Here is a 10800-nt window from a genome sequence, read left to right on the forward strand (position 1 = left end):
CTATGTTGCTCAGTACTATGCTGCTCAGTACTATGCTGCTCAGTACTATGTTGCTCAGTACTATGCTGCTCAGTACTATGTTGCTCAGTACTATGTTGCTCTGAATAAGAGTGGCCCCATAGGGTCATATCTTTGATGCTTGGTGCCCAATTGGTGGAAATATTTAGGAAGAATTAGGAGGTGTGGCCTTATTGGAGGGGGTGTGTCACTGGGGATGGCTTTGAGGTTTCAAAAGATTCATGGCATTCTGAGCATGCTCTCTCTGCCTCCTGCTTGTGGATTAAGAGATGAGCTCTCAGCCACTCCTCCAGCACTGTACCTGCCTCTGTGCCTTCCTGCCGCTGTGCTCCACACCATGATGGCGATGAACTCTGAAACTGTAATCCCAAATAAACCCTCTTTCCTATAGGTACCTAGGCCAACGTGGTTTTAATCATAGCAGTATAAAAGTAATTAAGACAGTTGGGTTGCTAAATAATGTTGTTCTGTAAAGCATGAACATGTAGAGTGTGGGGTTTTCAGTTTGACCTGTGGCATGGTAAAGCATGAAACTGGAGGAAAGGCTAGGAGGGGAGAGGTACTGGCGATGTGAGAGCCGATGTGAAAGCTGGCCATCATCTGTAGGCTGGGAAGCAGAGACAGCTGCTACTCTGCATTCTTCTGTTCCAAGCTGTCTTACCTTGGCTGGTTGATGATGCAGTTCACACTCTAGCCTACCTTACAATGCATGACTTATGCTAACATTCCTATTTTGTGTGGTCCTTATCACACCGCACACCCTTGAGTATTGCAGGCACTGACAACTTTTGGTGAGTTGACTGACAAGAATCTGGGGTACCTTGTAAACTGATCAAACGCCACAAAGAAAACAGACCATGGAGAAATATGTTGGTACTTGAGAGAAGTTGGAGAGGACACCAAAAGGGGTCGAACTGGGAGGAGATGGGTGGGTGGGGTGCAGTTCACAGACCCATGAAGACACCCCTAGATGTTTAAGACCAGCATTATCTCATTTTCTGCACTGGAGAGTCTTGAGCACAGGACTTTGTTGAGAATCTGCCCTTTGTTGGCAGATACCTATTTGATCTCACAAAGAAAGAGGGAGAGAAATGTTTCCTGTGGCTCTCAGAAATCACTCTGCATTTCACAGAGAAAGCTCTCTAGATTACAAACGAGATGAATAGGAAGTGATTAACTGTCTCAGAGTAGGAAAAAAGAGAGGCAAAATAGCTTAAGTAACCATTTAACTACTAAAAACATCCAGAGGCAGTTACCACCGAGGGAAATGATGAAAGGCCCAAGCTGCCCTTGGCCTGAACAAAGGTTTTCAGAATCCCACGCTGCCTCCCATGGACCCTAAATCCATCCTATGGCTGAGAAGGCTTGTGATTTTGAGGAGTTTAGAAGCTATATTCCTAAGCCAGAGGGAGAAAATGTGCCTTTGAGGTATACACACACACACACACACACACACACGCACACACACACCAGTGAAAACTCTCAGTCCTGAAATTGTAGTATAGTTTCTACTGAGTTTCCTTGACAAAACTCAAAACTCTCTAAACCACAAAACACAGGAGGAGGGAGGTCAAGTTATTATCCCCCTGCCTCAGAGAAAACAAAATGAAGAGCCACAGGAGATGAAGGGGGAGAGTTTAGGGTCCAAGGGCTTTAAGAACAAATTAGGGTGAGAGAGATTGCTCCATGGGTAAAGATTTTTTTTTTCCGAGACAGGGTTTCTCTGTGTAGCTTTGGCTGTCCTGGAACTCACTCTGTAGACCAAGCTGACCTCGAACTCAGAAATCCGCCTGCCTCTGCCTCCCAAGTGCTGGGATTAAAGGCATGAGCCACCAAACCCCACAGGGTAAAGATTCTTGATGCACAAGCACAGGGACCTGAGTTCAAATCCCAACACCTACACCAAGAGGGAGCGTGATAGCAGGAGCCCCTGTAACCCCAGTGCTGTGGAGTTGGAGAGAGGTCAATCAAGTGGCTCTACTGGTCCCCAACCTAGATCCAGGCTCAGCGAGAGATCCTGTCTCAAAGGTAGAAGGTAGAGAGTCATAGCAAGATACCTGATGGCCTCCTCTGACCTCTGCATGTAGACATAGGCTCATGAACCCAGACAAGCACACACCATAGAGAGGGCTGGGGATGGATGTGTGCATAGCGGGAAGGGTAGTGATACCTAGCCCCAGGGTTGTAAATGACAGAGCTCAACAGCATATCCTTGGTCCAGATAGGTTGTTCACTGCACCATCCATGTGTGTCAACCTGTCTCAGACCTCAAAAGGCTAGCAAGCCTCTCAAGAGGCCTAGGCAGAGGTGTCGTGCAAGAGCCACCAGCCATCTCTCCCTGTGAACCTTTCTTTAAAAAGAATAGAGCAGTGGTTCCTAGATCCTTGACAGCATCTAAGTGATGACCCTGCTGCTGCCCCAGGAGCATCTTAACCCAATCACCAGCAGGAATTGGACTCTTGGTAAGTTATCGGACCCTTGGATTGACTGACAGCAGTCAAAGGACAAAAGCTGACTGGGGCCACTGAAAATACGGATACTAAAGGGAGCTGAGCTTTTGAGGGAAGAAAGAAATAGGGAAAGGGAAGGGGCACAGAAATGAGGTCACCAAATGTGGGGGTGTGCTTCCACGTGGGTTTCTTTTCGGTTTTTTTTCTTTCATTGGATATTTTTTTTTTTTTTTACATTTCAAATGTTTTCCCCTTCCCATATCTTCCCTTTGGAAACCCCCTATTTCATCTCCCCTCTCCCTGCCTCTATGATGGTGCTCCTCTACCCACCCACCCACCCACTCCCACCTTCCCACCCTGGCATTCCCTTATACTGGGGCATCAAACCCCTACAGGACCAAGGGCCGCTGCTCCCACTGATGACCAACAAGACCATCCTCTGCTACATATGCGGCCGGAACCATGGGTCCCTCCATGTGTACTCTTTAGTTGGTGGTCCAGTCCCTGGGAACTCCAGGGAGGGGGCGTCTGGATGGTTGACACTGTTGCTCTCCCCACGGGGCTGCAAACCCCCTCAGCTCCTTCAGTCCCTTTTCCAACTCCTCCATCTGGAACCCTGCGCTCAGTCCAATGGTTGGCTACAAGCATCCACCTCTGTATTTGTCAGGCACTGACAGAGCCTCTCAGGAGACAGCTATATCAGGTTCCTGTCAGCAAGCACTTCTTGGCATCTGCAATAGTGTTTGGTGTCTATATATTGGATGGATCCCCAGGTGGGGCAGTCTCTGGATGGCCTTTCCTTCAGTCTCTGCTCCACACTTTGTCTCCATATTTTCTCCTTTGAGTATTTTGTTCCCTCTTCTAAGAAAGAATGAAGCATCCACACGTCTTCCTTCTTCTTGAGCTTCATGTGGTCTGTGAGTTGCATCTTGGGTATTCTGAGCTTTTGGGCTATATCCACTTATCAGTGAGTGCATACCATTCACATGGGTTTCTTATGGCTAGTATGTAATTCTGTTTGTTAAGCTAACCATTTCTCTGCCTTTTTTTTTAACTCAAAGAAATGTCAGCTGCTTTTGCAGGCTCTGAACAGACAGAAAGACAATGGGCCTTGATCCTGGAAGACTTAGGTTTATAATTTTTGCTGTACCACCAAGTAGTATATGTGCTGGGAAGAAGTCACCAAACCTTCCTCGACTCCGTGTCACCTGTGAAAAGAGGACAGTAATTCCTGCCAATGGCTATCGGGAGACAGAGTGTGTAAAGAACTCAGATGTCCTTTCCTGAGAGGTTCCTTAGTCCATCCGTTTGAAGCCAGGGCTGTACCCTGTAGTTAGCATGAACCTACTGCCTTCAAAGGAAATTAAGGAAGCCGGGCGTGGTGGCGCACGCCTTTAATCCCAGCACTCAGGAGGCAGAGGCAGGCGGATTTCTGAGTTCGAGGCCAGCCTGGTCTACAAAGTGAGTGCCAGGACAGCCAGGGCTACACAGAGAAACCCTGTCTCGAAAAACCAAAAAAAAAAAAAAAAAAGGAAATTAAGGAACAGAAACTGATAAAGGAAAATGCTTTTGTTTATAGTTTGGCCAAACCAGCAAGAGAAAGACTCCTAATTTCTCTCCGCCTTTCCTAATGTTACACTTTCATAAGAAGGTGAAATGAACGATGTCTCTCATGATAATGTGAGTGAGGTAACTCTTGGCCTTTGAGGCTCTTTCAGCATCTGGCCTCAAGGCCTTTGCCTCCCCTAGTGTGGGGTTCCTGGTGAAATTTTAACCCTTTGGGATGTATTGTTTTAGGGAGTGTGTTTCACTGCAAACTGGTATTTGTGTTCAACTTAACTAATTAACTTACAGTTCTATAAAGGGGCAAACTTTTCATGGCAGTGACAAACACCTGACATAACTCACAGGAGGAAGGTTGTTATCTGGGCTCGCATTTTGAGAATTCAGTTCATGGTTCCTAGACCCATGGAGAAGCAGAAGGTCATGGTGGCAGGAGGTAATTATCCTACGGTGGACGGGGAGGGACTTAGATTAATTATTGTATTTTATTTTTAGATTGATTATTATTAATTATTATTTAGTAAGTAGAAAATAGAGATAGTTCCTTTGTTGTATTTTGTTTTTATTTATATTTGTTTGTTTTGTTCTTGTTGTTGTTGTTGTTGTTGTTGAGATAGAGTCTCACTCACTATATACCTTTGAGTTACCTGGAAAACACTCTGTAGAACAGACTAGCCTTGAAGTTATAGAGATCCACCTGCCTCTGTCTTCTGAGTGCTTGGACTAGAGGCATGTGTTACTACAACAATCAAGATTTACTTATTTATCTATAGATTTATTTATATGCATGGGCTTTTTGCTTACATGTATGACTGTGCACCTCATGTACATATGGTGCCTGTAGAAGCCAGGAAATAATATTGACTCCACTGAGACTGGAGTTACATATGACTGTAAGCCACCATGGGGTGCTAGGAATTAAAGCCAGATCTTCTGGAAGAGCAGTTGGCACTCTTAACCACTGAGCCATCTTTCCAGCCCCTAGATATTCAGATAGATAGATAGATAGATAGATAGATAGATAGATAGATAGATGATGGACAAAAAAATGTAATAGACAAGATACAGCCACCAAGCAAGCATATGTTCCCAGTGACAAAGTTTCTCTAGCTAGGCTTCTAAAGATTCTTCAACTTCCCAGAACAGCACCACTATCTGTTGACCAAGCCTTCAATGGATGAACCTTCTAGAGGACGTGTTCATATTAAAAACCATTTTTCCACAACTACTGCAGGAGAGAGGCTTGAGGAATCAGATGAGCAAATGAGAGTCTCCAAAAAGGAAACACTGGTATATTCTTTCTCACCCCAGGGCTTCCCTAAATTCCCACTGGGCTAAGATATGAGAACTGTTGAGTTAAAAAACTACCATCTAGCTAGACATGGCCCCCTCTGCATTCTGTAGCTCCTCCCCCAGCATCCAGCACATTGCCTGGCCTCACCTGTGACCTCTACAGAGCATCTAGATTCAGTCTAGTCCCTCTTGCAAGACCATAGGTTATCCTAAAGCACCTCTCCTTATTGATTTTGTCTTCCCAGGGGAAATTTCACAAATCTGGAAGCTTCCTTTCAGTATAAAAGTTACAGAGCGAGGTGGTACACATTTCCCAACTAAATGTGACCCTTTTCAGTGCTGTGATGGACTCACCAGGTATCCATTTTTCTCCCTACTTTTAGGGTTGGCTGCAAAGTTAGCAGAGCTGCCCCAAGAAGCCATGAGGAAGGCTAGAGAGGGCTGGGCTGTGACCCATATTTCATTTTTAAGGGGCTGCAGTGTTCTGACTGAGTCACCCCCACCCCTGCCTCTGCTGACAGTCCTCTCTTTAACTCCTGTGAGGTGAGGCTTCTGGTCTTCTATTCTAGGGCAGCAGTTCAAAAATGTGTAGACTCAGCTTGCTTCCATTCTCTATCTTCCTTAGATAAGCTTCGCCTGGTTCCCTAACAACTGTTGAGTTTTAGCAGTGGCGGCCCTGCCCTGGATTTCCTATTTCCACACACCCCTTGTGTTACAAAAATCTCCTCACCTTCAGGGCTTTTGTTTTTGAGATGGTTGGGTTTTGGAACTATAGCTGAGACAATCACAGTTCTGATTCTATTGTCTGTCACTCAATTAAAATGCTCATGAGCTCTGCCCTCCATTAATAAATCAATGGGCCTGCTTAATAACACACTGTATTCAGCCCCTGTCTTTATTATCTGTAATTAGGCAGTAAGTGGGTGGATAGTCCTGGTGACACTGATCGTATTTCAGCACTTGTTTGGGAGAAGGGGTTGGGGGAGGGGAGAGGGTAAGATGTCACATCATGGTTGTACTGCACACCCAAGTCCCCGCGCCCTGTAAGAGACATGTCTTTTCCTACACTCATCTCTTTGCTCATTGGCTGGTGTCCAAACAGACTGGCAAGATCAAAGCAAATTCTATGTGATGTGGGAGCCTTCATCAAGAGTGGAGACCTGGGCAGTGAGATCACTAAGCAGGTAAGACGACCTGCTGCTAAGCCTGACAACTTGAGTGTGTTCTACCCCAGGAACCCACAAGTTGAGAGGATAGAACTTATTCCTGCAAGTTGTCCTCTGACCTCCACACCAACACGGTAACACGATAAGGCATTTTTTAGAACTGGGCATGTTGATCTAAGCCTTTAACCCCAGTACCCGGAAGGCAAAGGCTGGTGGATCTACATGAGTTTGAGGCTAGCCTGGCTCACATAGCAAGTTCTATGCAAGCAAAGACCTGAGTTAGAATCCCTTGGACCCATATAAAAGATAAACATTGAATCCCCAGAGGCAAGGTGATCATAGTTATTATAATGGGCAGTGTAGACAAAACAACATTCATAATGTAATAGTCAGCACAGGAGAGGTGAATTTTATGATGACATGACGTGTATGGACCTTTGGTACTGGCTAATTAATCATGGTGTTTCTAGGCATGAAATAGATAGGAAGACTACTGCATATCTGTTTGATCTGTATAAGAAGAGAAATTCTCAAACAAATCAAAGAGGCTACATTGGATTGTGGCAAAAGGCAATCTCAGCTAGTGGGTCAATTTCCAGACCTGACACAGTTTGCAGACCCAGAATCCCTCAAGTGAGGGATGGCCAGGTTCCCGTGAGGAAGAACCTTGATAAGATACCTAAAAGTTTTGCTGTTAGCCTTTCTCCAGTTCTTCCCCAGAGGGACCTGTGGGTAACTGTACACTCGAGGAAGCTGTACTCATGAGGGCAAGGCTGATGAGCATCTTAATTGAGTGACAGACAATAGAATCAGAACTGTGATTGTCTTAACTACGGTTCTGAGCTCAACCATTCCCAAAACAAAAGCCTGAAGGTGAGGTTTTACAAGGGTAACTGTACACTAGAGGAAAGGAACTTTCCGGGGTCTATTGGGTGCTCATTCTGAATTGACGCTGATTCCAGGAGATCCTAAGAAACTGTGTGGCCTTCCAGTTAAAATAGGGGTTTTGGAGGCTAGGTGGTTAATGGAGTTTTGGCTGGATGGTCAGGGACTTGGAAAGATCATGATTGGAAAATTGGTGAGAAAGACATCTGGAGATGAAGTATGTGGATTGATCTTTCCAAAGGATGTGAAGATATTTGTGACCCATGTAAATGTTCATCAAAAGGTAACTTCAGCCGAGGTGTAGTTCAATAATAAAGTAGATAAGATGATCCGTCTTGTGGACAGTCAGCCTCTTTCCACAGCCATTCCTGTCATTGCCCACTGGGCACATGAACAAAGTGGCCATGGTGGCCGAGATGGGGGTTATGCTTGGGTTCCGCACCATGGACTTCCACTCACCAAGGCTGACCTGGCTACAGCTACAGCAGAGACCAGATATGGCACCATTCCTCCAGGTGACCAGCCAGCAACCTGGTGGCAGGTTGACTACACTGGACCACTTCCTATGTGGAAAGGACAGTGTTTTGTTCTTACTGGAGTAGATACTTCTTCTGGTTATAAATCTGTCCTTCCTGCATGTAATGCTTCTGCTAAAACCACCATCTGTGGACTTATAGAATGCCTTATCCACCATCATACCAATACCACCATGGTATTCAGCACAGTATTGCTTCTGACCAAGGAAGTCATTTCATACCCAGAGAAATGCCACAGTGGGCCCACGATCATGGAATCCATTGGTCTTATCAGGTTCCCCATCACCCTGAAGCAGCTGGCCTGATAGAAAGAAGGAATGGCCTTTTGATGACATAGTTACAGTGCCAATTAGATGGCAGCATCATGGAGGGGTGGGGCAGAGTTCTTCAGAAGGCAGTATATGTTTTGAATAAGTGGCCAATATATGGTACAGTTTCTCCTATAGCCAAGGATCCATGGGTCCAGGAATCAATGGGTGGAAAAGGGAATAGTTCCACTTGTTTTCACTCCTAGAGACCCACCAGGAAAGTTTTTGCTTCCTGTCCCCACAACCCTAAGTTCTGCTGGCCTAGAAGTTTTGGTTCCAGAGGGAGGAGTGCTCGTACCAGGAGTGACAACCAACATTCCATTGAACTGAAAGCTCAGACATCCCCCTGGTCATTTTGGGCTTCTAATGCCCTTAAACCAACAGGCTAAAAAAGGAGTAACAGTGTTAGGAGGGGTGATAGATCCAGATTACCATGGAGAAATTGGATTGCCTCTCCACAATGGAAGTAAGAAGAATTATGTCTGGAGTGTAGGAGATTCTTAGGGTGTCCCTTGGTACTACCATGTCCTGGTAATTAAAGCCAATGGGGAACTACAACAGCCTAATCCAAGCAGAATGACAAAGGGCACAGACCAATCAGAGTAAAGGTATGGGACAACCCTCCAGGAAAAGAGCCAAGATGCTTGCAGATTGCAGAGGACAAAGGAATACAGAATTGGTGGTAGAGGAATGTAGTTATAAATGTCATCTCGGGCCACATGACCAGATGCAGAGATGAGGATTATAAGTGATATGAATGCTTCTGTTTTATTTTTGTTAAGAACACATTTGTATAGATATTTGTGCTTTTTTTCCCCCCAATTTCTTTAACATCAATTAAGAGAATATCAACTGGTATTTAAACTGAGATACTAAAAGAATGTTTAGTTGACATTGACCTCTTTCAAATCGACAATGTATTTGTGATTGTACAAGAGATAGTTTTATCATTTTAGGAGTATCTGTGACCTGGTTATTGTTTTATTTGGATCTGAGATATGATTTATGTCAAGTTGACAAGGAGTGGGTTATGATGGTTATTTCTGGTTGCCATCTTGACTATATACTATAATACAGACCTTGAGGCTGGAAGACACAGGCTCCTGACCCAGATCTTGACATGAGATGACACACACTTTTTGATCCAGATCTTGATACATAGTGGCCATGAAAAGCTCAGACTCAGGCAAAGTAGTACACGCCTTTAATCCCAGGAGACTGAGGCAAACAGATTTCTGAGTTCAAGGTCAGCCTGGGACAAAGCAAGTTCCAAATCCAGGTATGGTGGCATACACCTTTAATCTGGGCCACACCTTCTACTGGAGGCCTACATAAGGACCATAGAAGAAGGAAGGCTCTCTCCTTCACCTGTTTGTGCTTTCTTGCCAGCACATCTGTTGGAAACTACCTCCTCGGGATTCCAGCTTATACAGAAGAGCAGCTGAAACAGTCTCGTGGGACTGAGCAACTACTAGATTCTTGGATTTCCCATCCACAGCTGCCCGTTGTTAGGTTAGTTGGACTACAGACTGTTAAGTCTTTACAATAAATTCCCTTAGTATATAGAGACATTGTATAATTTCTGTGACTCTAGAGAACCTTGACTAATTCAGAAGTATCTCTAAGCCTACTGTTGGGGCTCAAAGATAGGTCTCATTGGCCAGCCAGTCTATTCAGCTGGAGAATAAGGGTCCAGTGAAAGAGACTTGTCTGTCTCACAAGACAAGTTGGGAACAACAGTAGAAGATACCCAGTAGCAACTGGTCTGCACATGTTTCTGTCTTACCTCGGGTTTTATGAAGTGGATCTAGTTAACCATGAACTATAAAGACCTTGTGAAACTGAGACAAGTATGTTTTTCCTCCAGTATTTTGTTACACTGAGAGCAAACTCATACGCCAAGTACAGTATATTCTGTGTCTGATAAAGACTGTGAAGCTGTGGGGAAGAGTAATGCCCAGTGCTAACAAACTAAGGGAGAGGTGGCAAGCTCTATTCAGGTCCTTCTTGGCATCTTGTTTGATGCTCCTTCCTCCTAGTATGAAGAGATATACTGAACCTCTCTGATTAGGGTCTCATGACCTGCTTCGGAGAAGATCAAAAGAGGCGTATCCGAAGTCCTAAGAGCTGCTTCAGGGGATAAGCCTGTGGGTAAGGACCAGCAGTTATAACAACCATCTGGCTCTGTGGTTTGCTCAAAAGTCTTCAGCTTAAAGTATACACTATAACAAGGCACACTGACTATTTAGAAGTATTAATTTCTGAAACTTACTATGGTTGTCAACTTGACATAACCGAGAAAAAGTACCCCCAGTTGGAGAAACATCTCCATCATTCTGCCCTGTGGGCAATTTCTTGACTGATGTAGGAGGCCCAGCCCACTGTGGGTGGTACCATTCCTAGGCAGGTGGACTTGAGGTATAGAAGAAAGGGAGCCGAATGTAAACTTAAAAGGAAGCCAGGAAGTAGCATTCCTTTGGTTTTTGTGTCAAGCTCTTATTATGGTTTCTCCCAATAATGGGCTGTAACCTATAAAGCTAAGACAAACTCTTTCCTCTCCAAATTGCTTTTGGTCATGGTG

This window comes from Mus caroli, chromosome 6, assembly GCF_900094665.2.
Source record: "Mus caroli chromosome 6, CAROLI_EIJ_v1.1, whole genome shotgun sequence".
In the NCBI taxonomy this organism is placed as follows: Eukaryota; Metazoa; Chordata; class Mammalia; order Rodentia; family Muridae; genus Mus; species Mus caroli.